This window comes from Pinus tabuliformis, chromosome 4_1 (assembly GCF_031772625.1).
Source record: "Pinus tabuliformis cultivar Carrire ecotype Pingquan chromosome 4_1, CPIR1, whole genome shotgun sequence".
In the NCBI taxonomy this organism is placed as follows: domain Eukaryota; kingdom Viridiplantae; phylum Streptophyta; class Pinopsida; order Pinales; family Pinaceae; genus Pinus; species Pinus tabuliformis.
The window spans coordinates 280,513,067-280,525,163 of NC_142303.1; positions in this window are offsets into that span (position 1 = coordinate 280,513,067).

A 12,097-nucleotide genomic window follows, 5' to 3' on the forward strand; every position below is an offset into this window, starting at 1 on the left:
AAATATTCAATATTGTATTGTTCTTGAAATTCTGACTATATTCACAACATAATTAAGATTCATTATTTTCCATTAAATTTAAAATTTGATCTTCTTCATCTAATTGTGAAGTAGCAAATATTGGCCTTATATCGAAGTCATCATCTATCCATTCTTCATTTTCAACTTCTACTATTGTTTTTTTTGGTGGATACAGTGTGAATTTATTTGTTGTACTTCCATCAGAAATGAACATATCACCAGATCTAGAACTTATGAAAGCATGTTGTAGCTAGCCATGGTCTTCCTAGAATCAATGGATGCCCTCCTAAGTTATTCTTGGGCGTTAGAATCATAAAATCAACAGGATATTCCAAAGAATCTAAGAATACACATATGTCTTCAAATACACCATCAATTTTGATTACTGATCTATCTTCCAATTGTAATAGTGTAGGTGTATATTGAAGATTAGAAAGTTTTAATTGATTCATAGTTTGCTTGCTCATGATATTTATAGTTGCTCCTAGATCAATCAATGTATTTGGGATCTCTATACCATTTATGTGTGTTTTCATAATGGGGCTTCCTAGATCAAGATATTTTTGAATTGTTGTTTTACCCATCATGATACCTACAATTTTTCCAACAACTTGGATTCTTTTGATTTCTTTTCTCTTTCTTCTAGGTTTTTTCATGCTCAAATCCCTAATTTTCGCAAAAATTGGTATTTCTTTAATAGCTTGAAGTAAAGGAATCTTTATGCAAACATTTAGAGTTCATCTAACATGTCATAATCAGGCAATAAAATTTGTTTCTCCACTCCTTCATAAATTTTCAATATTTTGGGGAAGGGTGGTTTTGAGACAAATACTGAAGGTTGTTCCATAATAGGGATTGAGTTATTTGGATGTGTTGAAATAACTTTTTTTTGAGTTTCTTCTTTTGTATCATTAAGAGACTTTTCTTCTTCAAGGATATTTTCTTTTTAACTTTCCTAAATAACAACTGGGGGGAACTTTTTTTATAATATTCTACTAGATCTAAGTTGAACATTATTTAGATCTAGTGGAGTAAGTTTGAAAATTTTGTCCTTCCATATTGTAAACTGGTTGTGAATTTTTATTATTATTTGGATTTGGAAGTGGTTGGGCAAGTAATTGATTTGGTCTTTAAGGAAATGGTAATGAGAGTTGTGGAGTCACATTGTGAGGTTGAGTTTTTGAACAAGCTGAGGATAATATTGTGGAGGAAAAGTAGGACACAATTGTTGAAATTGTGGGTATTGAGGATATTGAGGGAATTTTCCATAAGGATTTTTCCATCCTTGTGACCAAGGTTGTGGCCAATATTTCCAAGGCATTGGAGCATTCCAATTACTTTGCGAAGATTGTGAAAATGGTTGAGGATTAAAACCTTGAGTTGTATTTGGTTGTGGATTCTGCCAAGGTCTTTTAGCAATAAAATAGAGAGGGTCTACCTGATTTGGTACTCCTTCTTCTTGATAAACAACTTTAAGACCTAGTATTGAGGGACATTCTTTTGTATCATGATTTTCCACACAAATAAGACAAGTTTCTATACTTTTCAAATCAAGAGGACATTCTCTCAAGGCATGTTTCTTTCTGTACTTAGGACAAGTAATGGACAATGCAGCATTTTCAGCTTTTTGCTTGTTTTGTATTTTAAGGGTGTCAATTTGTTCACTAAGACTCCCAAAAATATATGTTTTAAATTTATCAAGAAAAATTCCTAATTCTTCTCTACTTATTATCCCAGTTGCATATTTAGTAATCCTTGATAGAAGAGGATCTCTTGGATTTTTCCCAGTTCTTGCTTTGCCTCTTGAAATGGGTATGCACAACTCACAAATTTCTCCTAGTGATAACTGAGAAATGTATCCCTTCCCCATTATATTGAGAATATCAATCCATTCATCTCTAATTTATTTTAATAAGAGATCTTTCAAAGTTTCTTCATCTAGACTATTCATTTTGTCCCTTTTTACATTGTAAGCAAATCTTTCAACAAAATCTTCAAGATTTTCATCTTCTTTTTGTATCATTTTAAAGACTTTGTCTTTAATGTTATGGGGCATACATTAATCCTTATATTTCTCTAAGAATGTAGTTTTCATTTGTTCCCATGTTATTGTGGAGTTTATTCCTAAACCCATAAACCATTTTAATGTTGCATCCTTAAGGGTTGCAGGGAATAATTTTAACTTTTGAGCATCATGTGGATAATCATATGATCTGCACAAGACTTCAAATTCAAAGAGAAATGTCTCATGATCTTCACTCCTTAATCCATGAAAGCTTGGAAGGATAGAGGGTGAGATATTTTTCATTGTGACAGTTGCATCTTCATTGAGGATTGGAAATCCAAAAGGTTCTGGATTTATATTTTCTCCTCTTCTTCTTCCTCCATCTCTTCCACCTTCTCTTCCTTGTCTTCCTCCTCCTCCTCCTCCAATTCTAGGTTGTTCACCATTAAAATTATGTACCTTTCCTTCCCCTTCTCCAACCATTGTAGATTCTTCAGAACTAATATAAGGTTCTAATTCTGGTTCTAAGATTGGGTTTTCAATCTCCTCTAGTTCCTCTGGTTCTTCTATCAATGGTTTGAAGTAGGTTTCTTCTTCCTCTTCTTCAATAGGAACTTCCAACTCTTGAGCTAGAAGTTGTTCTCTAGTTGAAGATAGGAAAATTATTCCTGTTGTTGGGGATGTAGGATCTTCTTCAATTACAGCTTATGTTGATGAAGTTGGTGAATCTTTAGGTTGGATTTCAAATCTTAATACCTTAGGAAGTCTATCGTAGCCTGATATGGATGGAATTCGAGTTTGTATGGGTGGTGTGGAACTATGAGGTCATGGTGGATTGAGTGATGTTGTTGGAATTAAACTCTTTCCTCTACCTACAAATCTACCCCTAGAGTCTCTTTCCCTATGCATATCATGTTTTTTTTATTTAGAAATCAAGACTTCTATTTACACTTCCTCAGCAACGACGCCAAAATGTTTATCAATTTAATTGTCTTAAATTGATTACATAAATTATCGACCGGAGTTGGTAAACTTGTGAAGTGCAAGTGCATTATATATGCTAGAAGCCTTTTGAGTTTATTAAGATAATGATTGTGGATGGTTTATTTTTAGATATTTTCTTTGTTCCTATGTTCCTAATGTTGGAAAATTTTCTCTCCCTATTTAACATGCAACCATGGTTAGATTTTTCAACTTGTAGATTCTTAGTAAAAAAATGATTGCAAATAAATGAAACTAAGATAATGCAATTCTGGAAAAATAACGAAATGAACTGAACTGAATACTAAGAAAATAAATGAACCATGACTGTCTACAGGGTCCCTCCACAAAACAACAGGTTTATAACTCTATCTCAACAACTAACTACGCATGATATTCATGAAAATACTTCTTCAATTAAAGAGGAACAAAGTCATGAAACTTAAAACTGGCAATTACAAATTACATATATTTCTACGTGTGTCCTTGTTTTGTTTATAAAGATATATATATAGAGCATTTGCGCCCAACAATTTTGAGATTTTCATTCCTTAAAAACTTAAAGAAAATCCTAATCTAAATGCTAATCTGATAATGGAAACTATAATGCTTCTCGAGGATTTGTTATTTGGAAAGAATCAGAGAGTCATGATTGAATTGAACTCTTGTTGCTTGGTTCATCCACACATTGACCCGCTTTCTTGACTGCGCCACTAGGTCTTGATGATTTGGCTTAGACGAATAGGAGGAGATCCATGAGGAAACTAATTCCTATCTACCCACGTGCTTCTTTACTTAGCTGGTGCATTGGAACCTGGAAAACCATGGAGGTAGCTACGGAATCATAAAATAGTTGCAGATTCATGTTAATTTTGTATCTATTACAATCTTTAACTAAATAATAAGGAACATTAACAAGTATGAAAAATAAGACATCTGAGTACCTTACCATGTCAAAATCCCTTATTTTACTATTTATTGGAGTTGATAGTAGTGATGAAAAGAGGAAAAATGGATGGAAAATGATGTCAAAACCAGAACAATCATGAGACTCTACAATACCCATGCTCAGAGATAGTAAATCATGTTTGCATATAAAGTGTATAGAGGATCCAATATGTATACAAGTAAAAAGGAAACTGAGAAATACATAGTGCACCATCCAATCATAGCCACAAAAGTACATATCAAGGCCATGTCACAATATCACATATAAAAGAAATGATCAATGATGTTGAAGGAGATATTTGATCATTGATGTCACATAATTGATCCTCAAAGTACCAAGTCAAAAAGTGGAATAATGGTACTACATGCAACTCGGGTGCCAACATATAAAATATTTTTTTGATGAACTGCAACATATAAGGTGGATGGTGTCACTGGCAGAAAACTAGAGGAACTGAAAAGTGAACCAAAAAATGTTAATACAACCTGAGGTCTTCATCGACCACCATGGTACATTTCTACACTATGGCAATAAATGAGCTGAAATCGACCATGTGAGAAATCATTTGATTACCAGTCATTGATGTATATTGTTTAGCAAACGTGAGACAATTCACCGATAATGATGATGAGAGTTAAGGTACCCTAGTACATTCTAATAAGTGCAAAAAAATGAGTTGAAGTCAAACACTTGAGAGAATCTATCAATCAAGATACATTGATGTATTCTCACTGTCGATAGTGAAGGAGTCTGCCACTGATGACTGCAAACCCTAAGGTATTTCCAAAGGACTCTAGACCTTATTCCCAGATCAATGAGTTGGAGTCGATGGGAAAAGATCTGCTGGAAGGAAGGAATTAAGGCATCCCACATCAATCTAGCGCGAGTGTAACCCACAGGCCAATAATTTGGAAGGAATCGGATGAAGAAAGATGAAGTAACCATACCGAAGCATGTTTCTGGCGTACACAAGATGTGGCTAGTGCACAACAAAAACCCTCTAAACCAACCAATAATGAAAGCTAACATAGAGGCGAGGAATCCACCAATAGGGTCAAATGGAAACCAAGGTATTGCACGAATCCCAATGTGTGATAATGTAAGCTGACGTCGAACACAAGGGAAACCACTCAGTCAAATACCCATGATATTGATCGATGTTGAGTACAAGGTCACCTATCAATGATGGAAATAGGGCCAGGGTGCGGCTCTAGGCCTACTCTCAAAGCAATTTGTTGAAGTCGATAAGAGCAAACCTACCAGCAAGAATTAAATTGAGAACTTCTTTAACTAGCACGAGAAAAGCACCAAATAGTTGATGTGATACTAAACATAACACTGACAGACAGGGTATGGCCAACTGAAAATAAGTCAAGAGACACCGCAGAAAGTCCGACTCAGGTTTACTTCCCTTGAACAAAAGTGTGACTCAACTGTGACTGTATGGCAGAATATGATAACTTTATATAAGTTTGTCATGCAAGAGGCATAAACAAACTCTCCATATGATTGGAAGAGATAACCAACTGGAGGATTATTGACTCAATGACAAGGTTATGGCTCTCCTAAGTCAAACTAAAGCCCATCCCGATGGAGGAAATACTTGCCTTGAGTGTTTTGTTCAAGGGAGACACAACTAACTCTTGTTTCCATCAATTATGGAAGTAAACTCCCGTTCCTGCTCTTGTTTGTAATATATATTTTTTTTGTCTTTTTCATATTTAAAAAGCCTGAAAAAGAATAAAATAATTTCTATGGTACAGTGGAAATAATGAGTTTCTAAATACAAATGCACTAGTTCCTGGGAGTGGAACATTCCTATGCTCAATGTAAGGTGACAAAACTGGTCAATGACATTAAAAGGAATGTTCTTTCCAAAGGCATAAGGTGTCGAGTTGTAGAGGCTAAGTGATTGCAAGGTTGATTTTGCAGAAAGACATGGTCAAAAAGTGGCTTATAAATGAGTCCAAGTGAAGTCAGTTTAAGGCCAAAAGGTACAAATAGTCAACATGCAATGCAGCAGTACAACTCAACATGCGGAAGCCTATGGGGTATAAAGCCAGAAAAATAGAAAAGAAGAAGACGAATGAGACTTCATCGCAAAGTCATGGCAGGACTTAAGAGGAATCCCTAGCCTAAGAACAAAATTTTAGCATGGGTGTCAAGTGACAAGCAGGTACTATCTAGGGCACCCATGATATAGTAGGTTCTACCGCACAAGTTATGACACTTCTAAGCAATGAGAAGCTTCTGCGTCATATCTTGGTGGGGTCGATTCTAAGGCCAAAATGGAAAAGGAAACTGATAAATGCACAATGAATGTGAAAAACCTAACCTGTATGCTAGTTTTGGAATACCTGTCAGAGTGAATCAACCATAAAAATGCCCAAAGGAGAAGTCTTTTAAGTTATGTAGACATAATTAGGAACCGTAGACAAGAAGTTAATACATCCCATATATAAACTTTAGATAAAAGCTTGTGTTATATAATACAAAACTTGAACATGCATACCTTATATGTATAATATGGTATAGGGAATCATGCAGCCTTGCAGCTTATGCATAATAGTTCTTCAAGAAAATCCCCTTGTGGGGCTCAGGCCAAGGACTCCTTTGGTAGTTAAAACTCATGGCTTCAAAAAGTTCCTCCAGTGAAGGCAACTCAACTTCCAAGAAATCATAAGAACTAGAAGGATCAAAAGAGGGAATTAAGGGGTCTTGTGTTGCCATAGGAGAAATCACTCGGTCAACTGCCAGGACCATGTTACGAGAAGGAAAATAATAGTTCAAAGGATCCTTCTCAAAATAAATTGAACATTGAGGATATAATGCCACATAGTTCACCCGTGGTTGGGTAGAGTATACGTAAACACTTGGAACATACCAAGGGGTATTTTGTAGTAAATTCAAATTACGGGGGTGATTATCAGATGCAAGTTGATCAATAGTGAAAATATTTCCATTATGATGAAAATACATCATTCGAAGGAGTGAAGACACCACAACATTCATAGCATAGAAAAAATCACACCCAAGTAGCATATTAAAGTCTAAAGGGTGATCAACCACCATCATATCGATTAAAACAGTCTTCCCACCTAAAGTAATAGGCAATTGAGGAAGAACACCCATAGATTCACCAAGTCTTCTATCATAGGCTAACAACTAACTATCAGCTACCAACAACTTTGGAGAACCCAAAGCTTTCCAAGTCAAGGAGGATATAATAATTGCAGAGGATCCTTCATCCACCATACATCGATAGACATTTGTGGAATTAACTCTAACCCTTATTTGGAAAGGTGCAGTAGAAGGAAGATGAGGCTCGACAAGATTATCCCAATCAAAGGAGACACTCCTAGAACTTGGAGGGGGTACACTCAAAGAGACCAGAATGCCCCCTAGACCAGAAGACTCTATACTAGAAATCAAGAAGACTTTGTTGTTAGGAACTTCACCCCCCAAAAGAGGAGTGGAATCAGCCAAAGATTGCATTGGCTCGACCACTTCATCAACCAATGGTTGATTAGACTATTGAGAAACCATAACAGATTCAGGAGTAGAAGAACCATTAGATTCGGACCATAACCTTTGTACCACTGAAATACCAGGGCACAAATGAGTAATATGGTCTCCCTTGCACAGCTTACAAGGGAACTTTGGTTTAAATCTTCTATGCATATGTTTCTTATCAACATACATTCCACCAACATGACTAGTAGTGGTTGGTGGAGAGTTACCAACATGACTCGCAGATGTTAGTGACTCTTTCCCAAGAGAGATAGGACTTATGCCCCTATTCCTACTCACAGAAGGAGGTGAGTCAATAGAAATATGATTCACAGAGGTAGGTGACCCATTGCTAGTATGACTTGCAATGGTTGAAAGCTCATCTCCAACATGACTTGTAGGGGTTGGTGATGATTCATGGATAGAACTATTCTTCTTCTTCCTCTTTCTCTTCTTTTTAGATCTCTTATTACAAGAGGGAGGAGAAAGAGGAATCCTACATTTATCTTTTTAATAATATGAACAATTAACACCCATTTGATTCCCTTGAACTAAAGCAGTCATCTGAGAAGCTTCAAGAAAATTTGGAATATTCAGAGCAAACCACAGCCAAATTGGTACTCCAAAATTCAATCTAGGAATATTCAAAGTGGCCATCAAGGGGGTACCAACATTTCCAAAGAAAGGAAAAGCACAAGGATTCCCTTTTGGAAAGGTCCCTTGGTTGGCCTCCACAGGAATATTGGCCATACCCAACTTATATGCAAATGCTTCCCTTACGGGATCATACAAATGACTTTCCAAGGAAAAGAGATGCACAATCAAACCTTTTCCCTTAAGGAGGCAACTCCATAACTTTCAAAACAAAGATCAAAATCCTTTCAAGACCAGTGGAGTGGTTGGTCAGTCACTCATAATTTAAGGTCCAAAAGTGACAAGACAAATCCACCTAAAGCCAAATAAATATAAAGAGAAAATAGAACTCCACTAGAAATTCCCTAAATATGCAACCAATCAAGAAACTTCCAAGTATTTCCACTCTAGGTGATGAGGACCAAACACCAAAATACAAGAAAGTGAAGTAAAGGACCTTTTGAAAATATTTTGGGATAATTATAGCCCAAGCCTACCAGTGAAGGTAACAGAAATAGTTATGTTGACCCCCAAACAAAAGCCTTTGTCAGTGCAAATACCCTAGCTTCGCAAGGGAACCCTCCAAAAGTACTAATGAGAGTGATACAATGTCTTCCTCAGGTACCACGGGTATACCCCCTACTATCACCTATGTGGTCCCTAGGAATGGAAAATAAGGTCACCATTATGTATCATAAGCTGAGCGAAACAATCTTTGGTCGGGATCCAACAAGTAGGGGATGGGGTATATCTCTTCCTTTCCTTCACTTGCCCTCGTGCTTAACTCCTATAAGAGAAGAGCTTTCCCAGAAAAATTAATGACAATGGATTTCATGCTTTTAATCAACTTCTATGTTTAAATTTAGAGTGGCCCTGGAGATTTAAATCTCCACACACTTATTCCAAGGCTCTAAATGACCTAGAATAGTTGATGTAACTGTGAAAAATAAAACAATTCTAGTTCATTTTAGTTTTAGCACTTGATTTTAATGGTTGTGCTTAAGTCAATGGTTAAATGGAAGTGCAATTTATGATGTTATTTGAAGCAAGAAAAAAACAATAGAAAACTTGGCTACATGCATATGCAACTCTTTTTATTCGATGAAAGAGATTTATACAAAAGGTTCTACGAACAAACTAAGAAAGCAAAAAATTATTTTCTTTTTCAAAACACACGCTCACACACTCAAAATATACAAAAAGAATAAAAATGATTACAGTGCATCTATCCTAATGCAAACTAAAAATTATTAATGCAATATTCCAAGGATTTCTCTTAAAGCAAGCAAATGTGTTTCTCAAAGAGATCAAGAGGCCAAAACTTGACAAAAAGGAGGAACAAACTGAATACAAAACTTTTCCCCAAAATCAAGAAAATTCAACCTAATGAAAAGTCTTCACACTTGCTCAAAAATGATACAAAGACCAAAAACAAAACCAAAAAGAAAAAGAAAGGCAACGAGAAGATGTTTTTATCTTTTTTCTCTTTAAAGGCACAAAGAGTTCTTGAGAAAACAAAACTACTAAAGACTGCAAGATCAAATTCAAGCATAAAGAACCTCAAATTTCACAAGCCATAGGAATCATTAACATGATAAGACTTAAAGTGAAAATAGGTTGCAAACTCAAACAAACTGATCTGAACAATAGCATACAAACTCCAACAAATAAGAAAGATTTCAAGAAGACCAAGAAAAACTTTTCAAGATTGCAAGAAGGACTTTCTCAAAAACCAAGAAAAAACCAAATATGTCAACTTTCAAGAAAGCAAGGAAAATCAATGTAAAGGTTGGGTTATAAGTGAATTGAGACAAATTCCATGTTCCAAAAGCTCAGAACAACCAAGAACTTCACTAAGAAGCCTTGAACCCAAACACAAAAACTAACACTTCACCAAAAATCAAACCCTAGGTTGACTAGGCTTTTCCACAAAGAGAGATAGGAAACTGAAAAATGCAAGAAGCAAGACTCTCCCAAAAAATCAATGACTAAACAAAAGCAATAAAAATCAGTCAAAAATCTTTACTGGACTTAGAATTTGAAAAAATAATTCAAAACCAAGCATACGCAACTGTGCAGGTCATACCTACATCTATATGCGATTTTACTTAAGGAAACTTATGTATACGTGTGTTTCTTTGGACAAAAGCGCATGTGTATGTGATTGTGTGAACTAAAAACCACCTAAACAAAATCCAGCAAAGAAAAAATAAAAATCCAGGCCTGATCCAGAAGATCAGACTTTTTGCCCAGATTGCAAACAAGTCAAAAGCACTGGAAAAACCAAGAAACCAAACAAGAAGGCCCAGATCAAGAGAGAAACAACCCAAACAAGGAAATACAAGATTGTATATCCCCAATGGAGTCACTAATTATTTTAAAGGATAAAACACCTTAGGGTATGGGTTGAGAACCCCAATAGTTCGAAAGGCATACACCAACAAGAAGCAAGAAAACAAGCAGTCCTAATGCTTAAACTACTAAAGTGGGATGAAGAGATAGTACCCGTAGTTCCTACATTTGAGGATGTTCTTGTAGGTTCTAAACCCTCTGCTTCCTCCAATGCTTCAAAACCTGCAACTCATTCCAGAAAAGAATATATAGTAGTAGTAGTTCAAAGCATGTTCAAAATATTAATGTTAGATCATATAAGAATATAGATATAAAACATGATATCATAACATGAGTTAAAGAATAAATATCATCACATCGGGAACAAGATAGATCTTCTTTATTGATGTCTACAAAAAATTTGGAAGAATATAATCTGATTCGACCATGGCTCCAAGTGAAACCTTCCTCCGGATTCATCCAGCCCAAGCCTCAACAATCCTCTTTCAAATGCATACACATAGATGCCATATAAAGGAGATGGACATCTCTATGAGGAAACAAGGGTTTCCTATAGCTGGGAGTGCAAGAGGCATAGGGATAAATCAGACTTGATCAGGGACCAATTGGATATAATATCAATATCATATATTTCTCCCCTCCCAGGCCTTCCCATGAGGTGTATTTATATCACCCCAAAATAGTTGTTTTAGTTGGGATACAGTTAGGCCACAGGGTTCTGTAGGTGGTATTTCGATGTAACCCATAAAACTTGCCCATAAAATAGTGATTTATGTTTTTTTAATATTTCAAATTATATACGTGGGTTGGGTATAGCTAGACCCGCGTCTGCATGCGCCTTTTGAAGTGTGGAGTTGCATATGGACTTTAAAATAATGTTTTTTAGTAAAAGGACCAATTCTAAAGGGAAAGGACTACCCAAGGACATGACTCAGAGCATCAAGTATACAAGGGTGATAAATGATGTTATAACATCATCCCTTTGTCTTCCAAAGTGGATATTGATACCAAATTCTTCTTTAACCCAGGCACATACATTACATCATGTAGTACAATAGATTCCCCGGAATTCAAATGAAATTTGAAGGATCCAAAACCTTTAACAAGATGAGTGGAGTTTTCTCCAAGAATTATTTTCAAATTTGACTCCCTCTCTACCAAATTAGAGAGAATTTCCTTGTAACCAAAGAAGTGATGAGTGGCCCCACTATCAACCAACCAACTATCGCATGAATCTAGAGGAGATGAACTAGTAAGAGCGGAGATAAGAATATATTTAGATTGATTCTCAACATTACTTCCATACCTGGAGAATTTTTACTTCTTTTGTGGATGATGATCTTCTTCATGGTCACTTGGAGCATATTTTATTCTTCTATAATTTCTTCCATTGAAGCCATTCCTTCAGTCATCACTCATTCTTTGATCATTGAACCTTTTATTGTTGCTTCTAGTATTCTAACATGGTCCATTGTTATTCTCAGGGAAATCTTGAGCATAGTTCCCTTTCTTATGACAATTGTAGAATTCAACGTTCACATATTCCTTTCTTCCACCAAAATTTCGAGGAGGAGGCTTTCTTGAATTTGATAGACCTATTTTCCCTTTCTTCTTCTTCTTGTCATGAGCAATGTATGCAGCGGGTT